The sequence below is a fragment of the Salvelinus sp. IW2-2015 genome, unplaced genomic scaffold (genome assembly GCF_002910315.2).
Source record: "Salvelinus sp. IW2-2015 unplaced genomic scaffold, ASM291031v2 Un_scaffold1667, whole genome shotgun sequence".
Lineage (NCBI taxonomy): Eukaryota > Metazoa > Chordata > Actinopteri > Salmoniformes > Salmonidae > Salvelinus > Salvelinus sp. IW2-2015.
This window is the reverse complement of record NW_019943071.1, coordinates 106,799-113,106: the sequence shown is the minus strand read 5'-3', so window position 1 is coordinate 113,106 and position 6,308 is coordinate 106,799.

The following is a 6,308-nucleotide window of genomic DNA, read 5'->3' as shown; positions in this document are numbered from 1 at the left end:
TCAGACCAGGAAATGTTTTTCCAATTCTCCATTGTCTAGTTTTTTCGTTCCTTAGCCCACTGCAACCGCCTCCGTCGAGACGTCCCTCTAAGGCCCTTCTGCTAGCCCCGGCTTGCTAGCTGTCTGAATCGCCGTGTCTCCAGTCAGCCCAACCACTCAGTGGACCCCTATTGATCAACCGGCTAGGCATGCCTCTCCCTAATATCAATATGCCTTGTCCATTACTGTCCTGGTTAGTGATTATTGTTTTATTTCCCTGTAGAGCCTCTAGCCCTGCTCAATATGCCTTAACCAACCATTTAGTTCCACCTCCCACATATGTGGTGACATCACCTGGTTTAAACGTCTCAAGAGACAATATCTCTCTCATCATTACTCAATGCCGAGGTTTACCTCCAATGTACTCACATCCTACCATACGTCTGTCTGTACATTATGCCTTGAATCTATTCTATCGCACTCAGAAACCTCAGAAACCGTCTCTGTCCGGCTCTGTCCGAACACACTAGACGACCAGTCCTGATAGCCTTTAGCAGTACCCTTATCCTACTCCAAATCTGTCCCTCTGCTGATGTAGAGGTTAATCCAGGCCCTGTAGTGCCGAGCTCCACTCCTACTCCCCAGGTGCTCTCATTTGTTGACTTCTGTAACCATAAAAGCCTTGGTTTCATGCATGTTAACATTAGAAGCCTCCTCCCTAAGTTTGTTTTATTCACTGCTTTAGCACACTCTGTCCTAGCCATGTCTGAATCCTGGTTTAGGAAGACCACCAAAAACACAGAAATTTCCATCCCTAACTAATACATTTTCTGACAAGATAGAACTGCCAAAGGGGCCGGTGTTGCAATCTACTGCAGAGATAGCCTGCAGAGTTCTGTCTTACTATCCAGGTCTGTACCCAAACAATTCGAGCTTCTACTTTTAKAAATCCACCTTTCCAGAAACAAGTCTCTCACCGTTGCCGCTTGCTATAGACCACCCTCTGCCCGCAGCTGTGCCCTGGACAACATATTTTAATTGATTGCCCCCCATTTAACTCCAGAGTTCGTGCTGCTAGGTGACCTAAACTGTGACATGCTAGGTGACCTAAACCGGCCATCCTACAATCTAAGCTTGATTCCCTCAATCTCACACAAATTATCAATGAACCCACCAGGTACAACCCCAAATCTGTAAACATGGGCACCCTCTTAGATATCATCCTAACCAACTTGCCCTCCAAATACACCTCTACTGTTTTCAACCAAGATCTCAGCGATCACTGCCTCATTGCCAGCATCCGTAATGGGTCTGCGGTCAAACGAGCACCCCTCATCACTGTCAAATGCTCCCTAAAACACTTCAGCGAGCAGGCCTTTCTATTCGACCTGGCCGGGGTATCCTGGAAGGATATTGACCTCATCCCGTCAGTAGGGGAGGCCTGGTTATTCTTTAAAAGTGCCTACCTCACCATCTTAAATAAGCATGCCCCATTCAAAAAATGTGAACCAGGAACAGATATAGCCCTTGGTTCTCTCCAGACCTGACTGCCCTTGACCAGCACAAAAACATCCTGTGGCGTTCTGCATTAGCATTGAATAGCCCCCATGATATGCAACTTTTCAGGGAAGTCAGGAACAGATATACACAGGCAGTTAGGAAAGCTAAGGCTAGCTTTTTAAAGCAGAAATTTGCATCCTGTAGCGCAAACTCAAAAATGTTCTGGGAGACTGTAAAGTCCATGAAGACTAAGAGCACCTCCTCCCAGTTGCCACTCACTGAGGCTAGGAAACACTGTTCACCACGAAAATCACTATAATTCGAGATTTCATAAAGCATTTTTCTATGGCTGACATGCTTTCCATGTCTACCCTACCCGATCAACAGCCTTCCACCACCACAGCAACTCACCAAGCTCCCCATTCTCCTTCACCCCAAATCCAAATAGCTGATGTTCTGAAAGAGCTGCAAAATCTGGACCTTAAAATCAGCCGTGGGTGGGCCCTAGAGCAATCTGGAGCCTCTCTTTCAAATATGATCTGCCGAAATTGTCTGAACCCTATTACACCTGTCAACCTTTTCGTATCGTCTGAGATCCCCATCAGGTTGGAAAGCTGCGCGGTCATCCCCTCTTCAAAGAGGGAGACACCTAGACCAAAAACTGCTCACTATGACCTATTCTATCCTACCCGTTTCTAAGGTCTTTCGCAAGCACCAAAGTTAACAAACAGATTTACCGACCATGTTCGATCCCACGCGTACCTTCTCGCTATGCAATCTGGTTTCCGAGCTGGTCATGGGGGACCTCAGCCACGCTCAAGGTCATAAACAATATCATAACGCATCGATAAGAGACATTACTGTGCAGGCCGTATATTATAATCAACCTGGCTAAGGCTTTTTGACTCTTGTCAATCACAACATTCCTATTGGCAGACTCAACAGCTTTTGGTTTCTCAAATGATTGCACTCGCCTGGTTTCACGCACTGACTTCTCTGATACAGTTCAGTGGTGTCAATCGGGGCCTGTTGTCCGGACCTCTGGCAGTCTCTAGGGGGTGCCACAGGGTTCAATTCTCGGGCGACTCCTTTTTCTGTATACGTCATGATGTGCTCTTGCTGCTGGTGATTCTTTAATCCACCTACGCAGACGACACATTCTGTAATACCTGCTGCCCTCTCTTTGGACACTGTGTCAACTAACTTCAGACGAGCTTTTTCAATGCCATTACCAACTCTCCTTCGTGGCCTCCAACTGCTCTTATAATGCTAGTAAAACCAAATGCATGCTCTTCACCGATCGGCTGCCCGCACTGCTGCCCGTCCAGCATCACTACTCTGGACGGTTCTGACTTAGATATGTGGATCAATAAAATACCTAGTGTCTGTTAGACCTGTAAACTCTCCTTCCAGACTCACATTAAGCATCTCCAATCCAAAATTAAATCTAGAATCTGCTTCCTATTTGGCAACAAAGCATCCTTCACTCATGCTGCCAAACATACCCTCGTAAAACTGACCATCCTACCAATCCTCGACTTCGGCGATGTCATTTACAAAATAGCCTCCAACACTCTACTCAACAAATTGGGTGCAGTCTATCACAGTGCCATCCGTTTTGTCACCAAAGCCCCATACACTACCCACCACTACGACCTGTACGCTCTCGTTGGCTGGCCCTCGCTTCATACTCGTCGCCCAACCCACTGGCTCCAGGTCATCTGCAAGTCTCTGCTAGGAAAAGCCCCGCTTATCTCAGCTCACTGGTGTCGTGGAAAATTGCAAAATTATGTTATAATGCTTGTAAGATGTTATAATGCTTGTATTACATTATAATAGTTGTTACATTCGACAGAATAGAGTATTGTGTATTGTGTGTTCCACTGAGGATGGGTCTCTATGAGATAGCACTGACAGAGGAGATTTACGATATCTTTGGGTGATAAAACCTAAAGAGCATTCCAGATAACATGAGGTAATGGTTCTGTGCTATGAAGTACCAGGAACGAGATTAGAACCTCGTTTTAGAGACCAAACTGAGCGATAATTTATAGCGAATGCTATCTGGCTAAGGGATACTCCTTTCTCAAGTAAAAGTCCCTTTGTGAAGAGTTCCTAAGATCTGTGGTTCGTCATGTAGGTTGAGAGGGGTGTAACCTGGCAATAAAATATCTTTGTAATTTTCTGTAGTCACTTTTCAATGGTTCATTAGAGATAGCGCATAATTGAAAGTCAAAAAAGGCTATTGCAAAGCTCTTATTATTACTTAAGATGTAATATAAGTATAACTCTGACTGGTGTGTAGTTTGTAACTCCTCATTTGGTAAAGCAGAAAAATGCCACCACACTGGTAACCATAGCAGCACCCACCCATAGCACGCGCTCCAGCAGGTATATCTCACTGGTCACCCCCTAAGCCAATTCTTCCTTTGGCCGTCTCTCCTTCCAGTTCTCTGCTGCCAATGACTGGAACGAACTGCAAAAATCACTGAAGCTGTAGACTCTTATCTCCCTCACTAGCTTTAAGCACCCGCTGTAAGAGCAGCTCACAGATCACTGCACCTGTACATAGCCCATCTGTAAATAGCCCATCCAACTACCTCATCCCCATGCTGTATTTATTTATTTATCTTGCTCCTTTGCCCACTCCAGTATCTTAACTTGCACATTCATCTGTCTGCACATTCTACATTCCATGTTTAATTGCTAATTGTAATTACAACGCCACCATGCCTATTTATTGCCTTAACTCCCTTATCCTACTAATTTGCACATGCTGTATATAGCTTTTTCTTACTGATTATTGACTGTAATGTCTTTGTTTTTCATGTGTAACTCTGTGTGTTGTATGTGTCGAATTGCTATGACTTTATCTTAGCCAGGTCGACAGTTGCCAAAGAGAACTTGTTTTCTAACTAGCTTACCAGGTAAATTAAAGTGAAATTAAATCAAATAAATAAATATACATTTGCGACAAAGCTTTAAACTTCGTGACTGATTCTTGCAAATGTTGCTTCATATAATCCACTACTTTTGAAGTCTCATGATACATCTATTTTTGAAGGCACGAGTCCTCCTGCAAGCAAAGCACCCACAAATGATGCTGCCACACACACCGTGCTTCACGCGTTGGGATGGTTTTCGCTGCAAGCTTCCCCTTTCCTCAAACTTAACGATGGTCTTATTCGCCAAACGTTCTATTTTTGTTTATTCAGACCAGAGACAATTTCTTCCAAAAAGTATGATTCTTGTCCCCAGTGCCAGTTGCAAACCGTAGTCTGGTTTTTCATGTGATTTTGGAGATGTGGATTCTTCCTTGCACTGACTGCCGGCCTTTCAGGTTATGTTGATAAAGGACTTGTTTAACTGTGGAAATAGATACTTTTGTACCTGTTTCTCCAGCATCTTCACAAGGTCCTTTGCTGTTTTTCTGGGATTGATTTGCACTTTTCGCACCAAAGTATGTTCATCTCTAGGAGACAGAATGCGTCTCCTCCTAAGCGTGTGACGGCTGCGCTGAGTCCCATGGTGGTTATAACTTGCGTACTATTGTTTGTACAGAGAACGTGGTACTTCAGGTGTTAGGAATTTGCTCCAAGGATGAACAGACTTGTGGAGGTCTACAATTTATTTCTGAGGTCTTGGCTGATTTCTTTTGATTTTTCCACGATGTCAAACTAGAGGCACTGAGTTTAGGTAAGGCCTTGAAATATATTCACAGGTACACCTCCAAGACTCAAATGATGTCAATTAGTCTATTAGAAGCTTCTAAAGCCATGATATCATTTTCTGGAATTTTCCAAGCTGTTTAAAAGCTCAGTCAACATAGTGTATGTAAATTTCTGACCCACCTGGAGTTGTGATACAGTGAGATATAAGTGAAATAATCTGTTCTGTAAACCAATTGTTGGAAAAATTACTTGTGTCATGCACAAAGTAGATGTCCTAACCGACTTGCCAAAACTATAGTTTGTTAACTTCTTGACGCTAGGGGTCAGATTCTTTTTAATTTTTTTAAATAACGTTCCAAGGTAAACGGACTATTTCTCAGGTCCAGATCGTAGAAATATGCTATATATTTACAGATTAGGATAGAAACACTCCAAAGTTTCAAAACTGTCAAAATATTGTCTGTGAGTATAACAAAACTGATTTTGCAGGCGAAACCTGAGGAAATCTAACCCGGAAGTGATTTGTTTTTATTTTTATCTGTGTTTCATTGCCCGTCTTTCTTCCATTAAAGGGGTATCAACCAGATTCCTTTTCCAATGGCTTCCCCAGGCTGTGACCAGGCTTTAGACATAGTTTCAGGCTTTTATTTTGAAAAATTTGCGAGATTTTAAAAAACTAGTCAGGTGTCCTTTGATTATTCCTGCGCACGAGAGGGGTAGCTCTCCATTTTCTTTCTTTCTTTTATTGAATAGGTTACGGTCCGGTTGAAATATTATCGATTATGTATGTTTAAAACAACCTGAGGATTGATTATAAAAAACATTTGACATGTTTCTACGAACATTACGGATACTTTTTGGAATTTTCGTCGAACGGAACGAGGCTGTGGTTTTCTGAACATAACGCGCAACCCAAATGGCGTTTTTTTGTTATAAAAGTAATATTTATCGAACAAAAATAACATTTATTGTGTAACTGGGAGTCTCGTGAGTGCAAACATCCGAAGATTATCAAAGGTATGTCACGACTTCCACCGAAGTCGGCCCTTCTCCTTGCTCGGGTGGTGTTCGGCGGTCGACGTCACAGGCTTTCTAGTCACCACCGATCCATGTTTCAGTTTCGTTTTGTTATGTCTGTATTACACACACCTGGTTTCA